The sequence below is a fragment of the Oncorhynchus mykiss genome, chromosome 26, assembly GCF_013265735.2.
Source record: "Oncorhynchus mykiss isolate Arlee chromosome 26, USDA_OmykA_1.1, whole genome shotgun sequence".
NCBI classification, from domain to species: Eukaryota; Metazoa; Chordata; class Actinopteri; order Salmoniformes; family Salmonidae; genus Oncorhynchus; species Oncorhynchus mykiss.
Genome location: NC_048590.1, coordinates 808,170 through 822,500, shown reverse-complemented (window position 1 = coordinate 822,500; position 14,331 = coordinate 808,170). Strand labels below are relative to the sequence as shown.

Genomic DNA, 14,331 nt, shown 5'->3' with positions numbered 1-14,331 from the left:
TGCAGCCAGCCAGGCCTGAGTCTAATATCAGGTTACATGGTGCAGCCAGCCAGGCCTGAGTCTAATATCAGGTTACATGGTGCAGCCAGCCAGGCCTGAGTCTAATATCAGGTTACATGGTGCAGACAGCCAGTTCTGAGTCTAATATCAGCCTCTTATTGGTAGACAGAGTAATATCAGCCTCTTATTGGTAGACAGAGTAATATCAGCCTCTTATTGGTAGACAGAGAGTAATATCAGCCTCTTATTGGTAGAGTAATATCAGCCTCTTATTGTTAGACCGAGTAATATCAGGCTCGTATTGGTAGACAGAGTAATATCAGCCTCTTATTGGTAGGCAGAGTAATATCAGGCTCTTATTGGTAGACAGAGTAATATCAGCCTCTTATTGGTAGAGTAATATCAGCCTCTTATTGGTAGAGTAATATCAGCCTCTTATTGGTAGACAGAGTAATATCAGGCTCTTATTAGTAGACAGAGTAATATCAGGGTCTTATTGGTAGACCGAGTAATATCAGGCTCTTATTGGTAGACAGAGTAATATCAGCCTCTTATTGGTAGAGTAATATCAGCCTCTTATTGGTATAGTAATATCAGCCTCTTATTGGTAGACAGAGTAATATCAGCCTCTTATTGGTGGACAGAGTAATATCAGCCTCTTATTGGTAGACAGAGTAATATCAGGCCACATTACCTTGTTGATACACCTGGCAACAGCTTAGCAGCTTGATGGGTCTCTGATTGAAGACTAAACAGCTCTGCTGATAGTTGTCTGTCTGCTAGCTGATCTGAGCCACAGCCAGTCTTTCATTACATGAGACAAACACACAACACAAGGTAATGACAAACACACTGCATCCAAACCAAGCAGCAGGTCATGTATACGTCCCAAATGGCACACTATAAAGTGCACTACTTCACAATTGGCCCTGGTCAGAAATAGTGCACTACTTAGGGAATAGGGCTTCATTTGGGACAGACAACATGGACTACTGGTTTGGATACAGTGTGTTGCTCATTAACTTGTGGTGTGAACGTATCTAATGTAGTGTCATTTAGGATGCTTCCCATGGGCCGATAGGTTCTGTCTTTACGATCATTAACTTGTGATGTGAACGTATCTAACGTAGTGTCATTTAGGATGCTTCCCATGGGCCGATAGGTTCTGTCTTTACGATCATTAACTTGTGGTGTGAACGTATCTAACGTAGTGTCATTTAGGATGCTTCCCATGGGCCGATAGGTTCTGTCTTTACGATCATTAACTTGTGGTGTGAACGTATCTAACGTAGTGTCATTTAGGATGCTTCCCATGGGCCCGTCGTCTGGTCGTCGTCCAGACTGGAAGATCTGGGCAGTAACTTAGGCAGATGTTAACAACGCACGCACGCACACTCATGAAATATATTTAATTACATTTATTCCCCAATGAGCGGCGTTGTGGCACTAAGTGATGGTTGTATGGGGACTTTGTTTATGGCTCTATCACTTCCTAAGTGTCAAAGGAACTGAACCGAAAAGGAATGAAAGCATAAACAAAAGATATACAAAATATAGTTCTCACACAAAAATAATCTCACTGGACTGTATTCTATATACTGTACGTCCAATGTTCTGGCAAAATGACTAGCATGGCATTGTCTCTCATATCTGGGGTTTTCCTACTTGGTGTGTTGCTTAGGCACTAACCTAAGTTGATAACTATATGATACGTTTACAGCTGTAAGGCACTAGTTCTGGGCAGTCTACAGGGATGACCTATGGACTTCTGGGAAGAAAACTGGTGAGTGCTGTAGAGTCAAAGGCCTAGAAGTAAATGTTCAACTTTATTTACTAAGGCTGGTATTTTGCTTGGACCCTTCAGTGGTCCTAGCATAAGTCCTAATTGGATGTTCCGTTGTGCATGTGTGTTTATGCTTACACAAGCGCACATATCAAGGGAAGGAAACCAAGTATCCTGGCAGATTACAACTTCTCCAGAATGAGTCTGACGTAGTCAGGTAACTTTCAGGTCAATGTCTGGAGGTCAGTCAGAATTGGTGTCGAGGGAGTCTGTAGTGGTTTTACTAGCAGTCACTGTCTTCCACTATCGTAGTGGCGGGAGGTATGAAGAAGTATACTTCATAGCTATGTTATCCACGGAGGAGCTAACCTCACGACGGAAGTACTCTAAGTATTAGACCAGTCGTACGTGGTGTGATCGTGGTTAATGATTCTAATAATTTTCCTCCTGAATGGAGGATTCTATTTATTAGTGACGTGTTAACCATTGGAAGAGTGCACTGGAGATTCCCTTCCACATGTTGCACTCTGAGTGACTCCTATCTCGCTGTTGTCAAGGGTAATTTGATTGGTTAGGTCTCTAACCTTCTTTCTGATTGTAGCTAGACTGACTGTCGCTGGTATTGGTACTGGTGCTCAAAGGGACCAGTTATCCTACGGATTTATTCTGAAATATTATACTACCGGAACACATGATTGGAGCATTTTACTAGTTGTATTGTAGTTGATCCTACACATGGCAAGGAATGATTATTGTTGCCATTTGTTTGAAGGTGGACAAGTCCACTAGACTTCCTTTACGACCAGTGTGGTCCACCTCAGTACAATCTTAGATGTGTTCTAAGATAATCCCCATCTAGGGGCCTGTCTGCTCCTCACTGTTCTCATAGGGGAGTTTACAACTAGATTTAATTTATGCTCTGGCGGCCTCGTACAGTGTTTTCCGTAGCTTCAACCCCCCCCACCGGCCTCGATGAGGCTCATCATGAGTATGGGCTACTATTCCCCCCCTTTATGTCTCCGGACCCCTCCACCAGCGGGTGGTGTTGGTGTTTGAGGTACAAACGAAAAGGTCGGACCCTATGTACGAGTTGTCAGCGGCCGCGTTATGAGAATGGCTGTAACCTTCCAACCAAATCTCCTGGTGTTTGTGCTTCAACACCCTCAGTGGCTGTAGAGGCATGTCAGTCACCACCGCGTCCGCGTGTGGCAACCTCTTCAGTACCTGCCAACTGAGACGAGGATATCGCTCTGTGATATCGCAAAGTGTTTCACCAGTGGGAGTCATCGGGTCAGTTGCTGGACTGACGCCATTAGTGTCATTGTAAGGGGTGACAAGGGGTCCCCAACAACACGGAAGGTGTATCATCGGAAGCAGAGTACACTCTGCGCATCAATGTTTTTCTTGCTGAGACGGCTGCAGTGCTTGCGGAAGTGTCCGAAGGGCAAGAGGAGTTCATCTCAACTACCTTATTGCATTACTGCAAGGAGGAGGGAAGTTGCTTATTCACAGAGAATGAATCGAAATCATGAAAAGAATGGTCAATCAGGCTGGCTGATGGAATGTGACGAGATATCGTAATATCTCCTTGGATCGGATTCTGCCCCAAGAGGTTTCTAAACGTCTTTTTCCCAGGGGGTTCTTTCAACAGATACCCCTCGTGAATGACTGCGTTGCAGCTAGCGTTAGGGGAAGACAGTATGGTCAGTGGAGAAGGCACGGTGGCCTGTGACCATACCTGGTTGGTTTTCCAATCCATCAATGGGAGTAACCGATCCATCAAGTCTGCTCCAAGTAGCAGGGTTACAGTTTCGAGGCTGGTAACATACACAGGGTAGACGAGCGATACGTCCTTGAAGTGTAGTTTCAGCATGACTCTCAATGTGAGAGGCGAGGTAGTCTGAGTGACCTCTCGAAGTGTAGTGTCGCATCGTACCATTTTTAACCAACGTTTAGTTGGCTTCAAAGCCCTTTTAAGATCATCAAACAATGTTTGAGAGATAAGGGATATTGTCGAACCCGAATCAATTAGCGCATCACAAGTTAAGCAGTCTTCCAGGACTGTTTCCAGGAATGGCCGTTTAGATTCATGGTTAGTGGACATGTTCCCCACAAAGTGGAGTGGTTCTTCACAACAACGTGATGTGCCATTTCTGTTCAAGGTGGAAGCAGATTGACTTTTCCGATTTTGAGTGGGCGTGGCTTTAACGAAGCGTTTGACCTTTTTCTTCTCAACCTTTGTATCAGAGTCTATAGACAAAGCCTGTGGTCTATATGTATCAGTCTATAGAGTCTATAGTCTATAGTCTATAGACAAAGCCCGGGGCCTTGTTTCTTGATCAAGCGGGCCCTGGATAGGGTCTCGAGTGAGAGCGGGAGAGATTTGAATTTTAACGTCCCTGTGATGGGTGTTAATTCCTGCTCATTAAAATACTTCACATTTCTCATTTCTCTTAGGTTTGTCTTAGGAATCTTAGTATTTCTAACAGCAACAACAGCACAATGGTCACTTAAATCATTACAGAAAACCCCAACAACAGAATACTTATGTGGAATATTTGTCAATATGATATCAATCAGGGTAGATTTATCTGGGCGAGTGGGTGAGTTAATCAACTGGGTAAGATTCATAGATTTGTATATTTTACCTTTATTTTACTAGGCAAGTCAGTTAAGAACAAATTCTTATTTTCAATGATGGCCTAGGAACAGAAGGTTAACTGCCTGTTCAGGGGCAGAACGACAGATTTTGTACCTTGTCAGCTCGGGGATTTGAACTTGCAACCTTTCGGTTACTAGTCCAACTAGTCCAATCCTCTAACCACTAGGCTACCCTGCCGCCCCCGCTCATCTGACACCGGCTTTAACCAACACCAGTTCAGATGTTGACCAATCAAGATAATTTCACTGTAAAGAAGTTTAGACATAAGGTGCATCAGAGAAGAAAATGAGCAGAGGGGGGTCTATAACAGCCAATCACAGATACAGAGAGCAGAAGGGGATCTATAACAGCCAATCACAGATAGAGAGCAGAAGGGGATCTATAACAGCCAATCACAGATACAGAGAGCAGAGGGGGGTCTATAACAGCCAATCACAGATACAGAGAGCAGAGGGGGGTCTATAACAGCCAATCACAGATACAGATATGTGACGACCCTTCCACTGTCTGCCAAAATATTTCTCCTTACTCTTGTTTTCCTTAATAGGATATCGGTGGGTGGAGCCGTGAGGGTCGTCAGGGAAATGGGACACACGTGGGCTCGGTGTTCCTGACAGAGAGCAGAGGCGGGTCTATAACAGCCAATCACAGTTAGAGACCCTTTGAAACCTCAAGATTCAAAGCAAGAAATTCCAACTGTTTCCAAATAGTTTCAGACTAGTTTTAGAAAACACAATTACATCAGCATTAGTTGACTTAGCCCAAATCCTAACCAATCAATTTTGGACAACAGGCTGCATATATTTAAATGAAAAATACCAAAACTAGATCTTGATTTAAAATCAAAGGGGGTTTGGAGACATATCAGGGTTAGGTTGCAGGGGGTTTGGAGACATAGGGTTAGGTTGCAGGGGGTTTGGAGACATATCAGGGCCAGGGTTAGGTTGCAGGGGGTTTGGAGACATATCAGGGTTAGGTTGCAGGGGGTTTGGAGACATAGGGTTAGGTTGCAGGGGGTTTGGAGACATAGGGTTAGGTTGCAGGGGGTTTGGAGACATATCAGGGTTAGGTTGCAGGGGGTATGGAGACATATCAGGGTTAGGTTGCAGGGGGTTTGGAGACATATCAGGGTTAGGTTACAGGGGGTTTGGAGACATATCAGGGTTAGGTTGCAGGGGGTTTGGAGACATATCAGGGTTAGGTTGCAGGGGGTATGGAGACATATCAGGGTTAGGTTGCAGGGGGTATGGAGACATATCAGGGTTAGGTTGCAGGGGGTTTGGAGATATATCAGGGTTAGGTTGCAGGGGGTTTGGAGACATAGGGTTAGGTTGCAGGGGGTATGGAGACATATCAGGGTTAGGTTGTAGGGGGTTTGGAGACATATCAGGGTTAGGTTGCAGGGGGTTTGGAGACATATCAGGGTTAGGTTGCAGGGGGTATGGAGACATATCAGGGTTAGGTTGCAGGGGGTTTGGAGACATATCAGGGTTAGGTTGCAGGGGGTTTGGAGACATATCAGGGTTAGGTTGCAGGGGGTATGGAGACATCTCAGGGTTAGGTTGCAGGGGGTTTGTAGACATATCAGGGTTAGGTTGCAGGGGGTTTGGAGACATATCAGGGCCAGGTTGCACATTACCTGATATCAACAACAGAAGAATAACTAGGCACCTCTGTTTAATAACCTTGAACGGCTTCTCTTTTTTAAGAGACCTACTGCAAGCGAATTTCATTGTCTAATGGAGGGGAGAGCACATTGTCTAATGGAGGGGAGAGCACATTGTCAGATGTACGGGAAGGCACATTGTCAGACGGAGGGGAGAGCACATTGTCAGATGGAGAGGAGAGCACATTGTCAGATGTACGGGAAGGCACATTGTCAGATGTACGGGAGAGCACATCGTCAGATGTACGGGAGAGCACATTGTCAGACGTACGGGAGAGCACATTGTCAGACGTACAGGAGAGCACATTGTCAGATGTACAGGAGAGCACATTGTCAGATGTACAGGAGAGCACATTGTCAGATGTACAGGAGAGCACATTGTCAGATGTACAGGAGAGCACATTGTCCTCAATGTACTCAACCAGCGGCAATGTTGGTTTTCTCCAGAGTTCAGTAAAGTCAGTGCATAAAGAAATACCACGAGAATTGTCATTTTCTCTGAGAGATGTAGGAAATAGAGGCCACGGTAAGGGGAGAGAGGAACTGTGTGTCTGTATGTGAGTGTGTGAGTAGATCAGGTGTGGGGGTGGATTCAGAGAACGGGTTGGGGAGCTGCCGCTGACAGCCAGGCGGGAGAGGGTAGAGGAGCAGCTTGGACGAGACACTCTGCAGAGGGAAAGCTGAGGACAGAACTCAGGTCAGAGGTCAGCCAGAGAGACGGTTACTTTGGTCAAGTTCAAGTAAAAGAAGTGCCAATAGCAAGAAAACTACACAACAAGGAAGTAGATGTTTGGATCATTGAGGGAGAAAACTACAGGGAATAGGGTGATACTATAGGTCAACCCCCTACCCCTGACTGACCATAAATGACCATAAATGACCCCCTGTTGACCTGTGACCCTGGTAGTTTATGTGTCAGGGGGCTAGGGTCAGTTTGTTATATCTGGAGTACTTCTCCTGTCCTATTCGGTGTCCTGTGTGAATCTAAGTGTGCGTTCTCTAATTCTCTCCTTCTCTCTTTCTTTCTCTCTCTCGGAGGACCTGAGCCCTAGGACCATGCCCCAGGACTACCTGACATGATGACTCCTTGCTGTCCCCAGTCCACCTAGCCGTGCTGCTGCTCCAGTTTCAACTGTTCTGCCTTATTATTATTCGACTATGCTGGTCATTTATGAACATTTGAACATCTTGGCCATGTTCTGTTATAATCTCCACCCGGCACAGCCAGAAGAGGACTGGCCATCCCACATATGCTCTCTCTAATTTTCTCTTTCTTTCTCTCTCTCGGAGGACCTGAGCCCTAGGACCATGCCCCAGGAATACCTGACATGATGACTCATTGCTGTCCCCAGTCCACCTGATCGTGCTGCTGCTCCAGTTTCAACTGTTCTGTCTTATTATTATTCGACCATGCTGGTCATTTATGAACATTTGAACATCTTGGCCATGTTCTGTTATAATCTCCACCCGGCACAGCCAGAAGAGGACTGGCCATCCCACATATGCTCTCTCTAATTCTCTCTTTCTTTCTCTCTCTCGGAGGACCTGAGCCCAAGGACCATGCCCCAGGAATACCTGACATGATGACTCCTTGCTGTCCCCAGTCCACCTGGCTGTGCTGCTGCTCCAGTTTCAACTGTTCTGCCTTATTATTATTCGACCATGCTGGTCATTTATGAACATTTGAACAACTTGGCCATGTTCTGTTATAATCTCCACCCGGCACAGCCAGAAGAGGACTGGCCACCCCACATAGCCTGGTTCCTCTCTAGGTTTCTTCCTAGGTTTTGGCCTTTCTAGGGAGTTTTTAGCCACTGTGCTTCTAGCCACTGTGCTTCACCTAGCCACTGTGCTTCTACACCTGCATTGCTTGCTGTTTGGGGTTTTAGGCTGGGTTTCTGTACAGCACTTTGAGATATCAGCTGATGTACGAAGGGCTATATAAATACATTTGATTTGATTTAGTGTACTATACAGGGAATAAGGGTGATACTATAGGTCAACCCCCTACCCCTGACTGACCATAAATGACCCCCTGTTGACCTGTGACCCTGGTAGTGTACTATACAGGGAATAGGGTGATACTATAAGTCAACCCCCTACCACTGTGATTAGGTATCAACACTTTACCACTACACTGTGATTAGGTATCAACACTTTACCACTACACTGTGATTTAGTAACATCTGTTATGGGCTACAGACAATGAGGTCCTTAGCCTGTTTGTGCTATCATGCCAACTCTAACCTACTGACGTGAAGCAACATACCGGTAGAACCATTATATGAATGTATATGACAGCTGTTTAACATACCATAATATTAGGCCTAAACTACTGGCACACAGCTCAGACACCCATGACTACCCCACAAGACATGCCACCAGTACTATACATAAACAAATCTCGTTCCCCAACATTTTCCTCCTGTCTCTTCACAGTCCCCAAGTCCAGATCAGACTATGGGAGGCACAAAGTACTACATAGAGCCATGACTACATGGAACTCTATTCCACAGTACTACATAGAGCCATGACTACATGGAACTCTATTCCACAGTACTACATAGAGCCATGACTACATGGAACTCTATTCCACAGTACTACATAGAGCCATGACTACATGAAACTCTATTCCACATCAGGTAACTGATGCAGCAGTAAAATCAGATTTAAAAAACATCAAAATACATGTTATGGAACAGCAGGGACTGTGAAGCAACATAAACATAGGCACAGACACATGCACACACATATAATATAATATAAGCACTATACACAAGGATTATGTAAGAGCACACACTTAGTATGTTGTGAAATATGTTATGAATGTATTTAAAAGTATTTGTGTTTTTAAAATTGTACAACTGCCTTAATTTTGCCGGAGCCACGGGAAGAGTAGCTGCTGCCTTGGCAGGAACTAATGCTGATCCATAATAAACTCCAGGAAGAGTAGCTGCTGCCTTGGCAGGAACTAATGCTGATCCATAATAAACTCCAGGAAGAGTAGCTGCTGCCTTGGCAGGAACTAATGGGGATACATACTAAACCCCAGGAAGAGTAGCTGCTGCCTTGGCAGGAACTAATGGGGATCCATAATACACCCCAGGAAGAGTAGCTGCTGCCTTGGCAGGAACTAATTGGGATCCATAATAAACCCCAGGAAGAGTAGCTGCTGCCTTGGCAGGAACTAATGGGGATCCATAATAAACCCCAGGAAGAGTAGCTGCTTCCTTCGCATGAACTAATGGGGATCCATAATAAACCCCAGGAAGAGTAGCTGCTGCCTTGGCAGGAACTAATGGGGATACATACTAAACCCCAGGAAGAGTAGCTGCTGCCTTGGCAGGAATTAATGGGGATTGGTAATAAATACAAACATAGCAAGCCACGGCCACATGACTCACTGTCTGTAGGAGCGATCCATTTTCGTGAATGGCGTGGCAGACCTAATAAACTGGCCAGGGTGGCAGACCTAATAAACTGGCCAGGGTGGCATACCTAATAAACTGGCCAGGGTGGCATACCTAATAAACTGTGGTATATGGCAGATGTAAGGCATGGTGGATGTGTTAGTCCTCCATCCGTCAGAGCGAGCGAGCGAGAGAGAGAGAGAGAGAGAGAGGTTGAAGACCTGTGTGTGACTGATGGTGGTTTCCAGGGATCAGGTTTCCAGGAAGCCTGTTCAGGGTCTTTCAGTTCAGGGTGACTCCTCTGTAACTACTAACACCTGGTGTTTCAATGAAGCAGCAGCAACAATACACAGCTACAACCACATTAACTCTTCACATATCACTCTGAATGAACCACAGAGACATGTTACAAAAAGCTAAATTAATCTCTCACCCGTATACTTTAAACAACCCCCAGAACAAGCCTCGTCAACAGAGGACCATATGTGGAATAAATCCTGGCTGAGACAGCCTGACACATTGACATGAACTCTGCTTCTGATCAAACACGACACGCAAATCCAGAGGCATAACTAGCTGTACCTTCATGCTGTTTTACTGTCCCATTAGAAGACTAAAAGACAAAACACAGTACATACCAGGTAGGAACTGATGTCCAGACTGAGTGACCAGACGATCCCAAACAGACTGCTGTGAAGCAACACACACGGACGGACTCATTCAGATCCCATGTGTTAGTGTAGAGGTGGGAGATACCTCAGGTTTTCCTGTTCCAACTGCAATAGATGGAAAAACAGCTGTCGGAGGGAAGGGAACGACCCACCCTGAATCCTACAGGACGGGGTTGGAATGCGTGTCTGTCAGAGTGGATGTGAAAGAAACTTGGAACTCACTGTGGTGTTCTTTGGACCTGATGGCAGGAAAGGAAACCACGGCAGTAGAGAACATGATCAGTACTGACCACAGGATCACTCCCAAACGGCACCCTATTCCCTATATAGTGCACTACTTTTGATCAGAGCTCTATGAGCCCTATGGGCTAAAGTAGTGCACGAAATAGGGAGCCATTTAGGATGCAGCCCACAGACTTGTGACTGTGACTAACATTCTGAGGTCGGCTGGTAAGACATGACTGTAGTCTTCTGAGAAAAGACACACAAAACGAGGTGTTGACAAAAGTTTGTTGTTGTTACTGTACAAACAGTATACTTGGAAAAGGCACAAAATAAACAGTCCAGAACACAAGTTTCCTCTGCCATTTTATTGTTCTAAGGGAATGTAGCAGCAACACTTATAACATGGATATATCTTCACCATTACAATGTTCTGGATAGAAGTGGTCTTGGAAAACGCTTTGAGAAGGTTGCAGACAGACAACAGAATCAGGTTCATTCAATATTTAGGCCTGTTTACTCCTCTGATTCCTGCCGACTCTGACTGACTGTATTGTCGGCCTTCTTGATGGCAGCTCTTGGTATACACCAGAAACCACCTATTAAATATGACAGGACATGATACCAAACCAATCAATTAAATATGACAGGACATGATACCAAACCAATCAATTAAATATGACATGATACCAAACCAATCAATTAAATATGACAGGACATGATACCAAACCAATTAAATATGACAGGACATGATACCAAACCAATCAATTAAATATGACAGGACATGATACCAAACCAATCAATTAAATATGACATGATACCAAACCAATCAATTAAATATGACTGGACATGATACCAAACCAATCAATTAAATATGACATGATACCAAACCAATCAATTAAATATGACTGGACATGATACCAAACCAATCAATTAAATATGACATACCAAACCAATCAATTAAATATGACAGGACATGATACCAAACCAATCAATTAAATATGACAGGACATGATACCAAACCAATCAATTAAATATGACTAGACATGATACCAAACCAATCAATTAAATATGACATGATACCAAATCAATCAATTAAATATGATATGACATGATACCAAATCAATCAATTAAATATGACAGGACATGATACCAAACCAATTAAATATGACTAGACATGATACCATGGGGCAGCAGGGTAGCCTAGTGGTTAGAGCGTTGGACTAGTAACCGGAAGGTTGCAAGTTCAAATCCCCGAGCTGACAAGGTACAAATCTGTCATTCTGCCCCTGAACAGGCAGTTAACCCACTGTTCCTAGGTCGTCATTGAAAATAAGAATTTGTTCTTAACTGACTTGCCTAGTTAAATAAAGGTAAAATAAAAATAAATACCCAATCAATTAAATATGACTGGACATGATACCAAACCTTCTGATTACAAATAAGCAGTCCAAACTTAAAGACTACATTTATTTCACCCGCCAAAAGCCCAGAACTTGACCAAGTTCAGTGCACACACTTTGGACCCATGCAAACAATGATCTCACACACGCACACACACACCAACTCTACACACACAGGACCTTTGGCCAGGGCCGTGTCATTTAGGACGTAGACTGGGTTTTTCATTACAGACCAACGGACAAACTAACACTGACGTTCAAAACAGAACGCAGCTACAATAACATGTCATTATTAACGCCCATTGGGATCAACAGCAACATCGTAGTCATTATATTGTGCAAATCACAAAACTGGAGAACTGTGTAATTTCCCCACGCACACAGGAAAAGGTAAATAAGCTGTGCCTTGTGCTACACGTCCCCCACGTGGAGAAATCAAATCACATCCTATTGGTCACCTGCTTGGTAAACAACAGGTGGAGACTAACAGGGAAATGTTTTCAACAAAGACAGAATAAAGGAAAAGATGTCCTGACAGAAGGTCAGATGGATAATGTCCTGACAGAAGGTCAGATGGATAATGTCCCGACAGAAGGTCAGATGGATAATGTCCCGACAAGGTTAGATGGATAATGTCCTGACAGAAGGTCAGAGGAATAATGTCCTGACAGAAGGTCAGATGGATAATGTCATGACAGAAGGTTAAAGGGATAATGTCCTGACAGAAGGATGGAGGGGTAATGTCCTGACAGAAGGTTGGAGGGTTAATGTCCTGACAGAAGGTTGGAGGGATAATGTCCTGACAGAAGGTCAGAGGGATAATGTCCTGACAGAAGGTCAGAGGGATAATGTCCTGACAGAAGGTCAGAAGGATAATGTCCTGACCGAAAGTTAGAGGGATACTGTCCTGACAGAAGGTTAGAGGGATACTGTCCTGACAGAAGGTCAGGGGGATAATGTCCTGACAGAAGGTTAGGGGGATGATGTCCTGACAGAAGTTTAGAGGGATAATGTCCTGACAGAGGGTTAGAGGGATAATGTCCTGACAGAAGGATGGAGGGGTAATGTCCTGACAGAAGGTTGGAGGGATAATGTCCTGACAGAAGGTTGGAGGGATAATGTCCCGACAGAAGGATGGAGGAATAATATCCCGACAGAAGCATGGAGGGATAATGTCCCGACAGGACATTATCCCCCATCCTTCTAACAGAGGGTTATAGGGCTAATGTCCTGACAGAAGGATGGAGGGATAATGTCCTGACAGAAGGATGGAGGGATAATGTCCCGACAGAATGATGGAGGGATAATGTCCCGACAGAATGATGGAGGGATAATGTCCCGACAGAAAGATTGGGGGATAATGTGCCGACAGAAGGATGGAGGGATAATGTGCTGAAAGAAGGATGGGGGGATAATGTCCCGACAGAAGGATGGGGGGATAATGTCCTAACAGAGGGTTATAGGGTGAATGTCCTAACAGAAGCATGGAGGGATAATGTCCCGACAGAAGGAAGGGGGGATAATGTCCTGACAGAAGGATGGGGGGATAATGTCCTGACAGAATGATGGGGGGATAATGTCCTGACAGAATGATGGGGGGATAATGTCTTGACAGAAGGATAGATGGATAATGTCCCGACAGAAGGATGGGGGGATAATGTCCCGACAGAAGAATGGAGGGATAATGTCCCGACAGAAGGATGGAGGGATAATGTCCCGACAGAAGGATGGAGGGATAATGTCCCGACAGAAGGATGAGGGGATAATGTCCTGACAGAAGGATGAGGGGATAATGTCCTGACAGAAGGATGGATGGATAATGTCCTGACAGAGGGTTATAGGGCTAATGTCCTGACAGAAGGATGGAGGAATAATGTCCTGACAGAGGGTTATAGGGCTAATGTCCTGACAGAAGCATGGAGGGATAATGTCCTGACAGAAGGATGGAGGGATAATGTCCTCACAGAATGATGGAGGGATAATGTCCTGACAGAGGAAGGAGGGATAATGTCCCGACAGAAGGATGGGGGGATAATGTCCTGACAGAAGGATAGATGGATAATGTCCTGACAGAAGGATGGAGGGATAATGTCCTGACAGAGGATGGGGGGATAATGTCCTGACAGAATGATGGGGGGATAATGTCTTGACAGAAGGATAGATGGATAATGTCCCGACAGAAGGATGGGGGGATAATGTCCCGACAGAAGAATGGAGGGATAATGTCCCGACAGAAGGATGGAGGGATAATGTCCCGACAGAAGGATGGAGGGATAATGTCCCGACAGAAGGATGAGGGGATAATGTCCTGACAGAAGGATGAGGGGATAATGTCCTGACAGAAGGATGGATGGATAATGTCCTGACAGAGGGTTATAGGGCTAATGTCCTGACAGAAGGATGGAGGGATAATGTCCTGACAGAGGGTTATAGGGCTAATGTCCTGACAGAAGCATGGAGGGATAATGTCCTGACAGAAGGATGGAGGGATAATGTCCTGACAGAGGGTTATAG

At 44.9% G+C, this 14,331-nt stretch overlaps 1 protein-coding gene across 4 annotated transcripts in view; it reads right to left on the bottom strand.

Moving 5' to 3' along the window:
* Positions 1 to 10,511, bottom strand: part of LOC110526878 (aminopeptidase N) — a 74,844-nt gene extending 64,333 nt beyond the window's left edge. Inside the window, exon 1 of one of the 4 annotated variants that reach the window (XR_005039886.1) lies at positions 10,415 to 10,511. The gene's annotated coding sequence lies outside the window, so the exon portion shown is untranslated. Of the gene's footprint in view, positions 1 to 694; positions 717 to 10,159 lie in introns of those variants that run through there. The other 3 variants (XM_036964375.1, XM_036964376.1, XM_036964378.1) reach the window with 3 other exon arrangements.
* Positions 10,512 to 14,331: the final 3,820 nt, after the last annotated feature.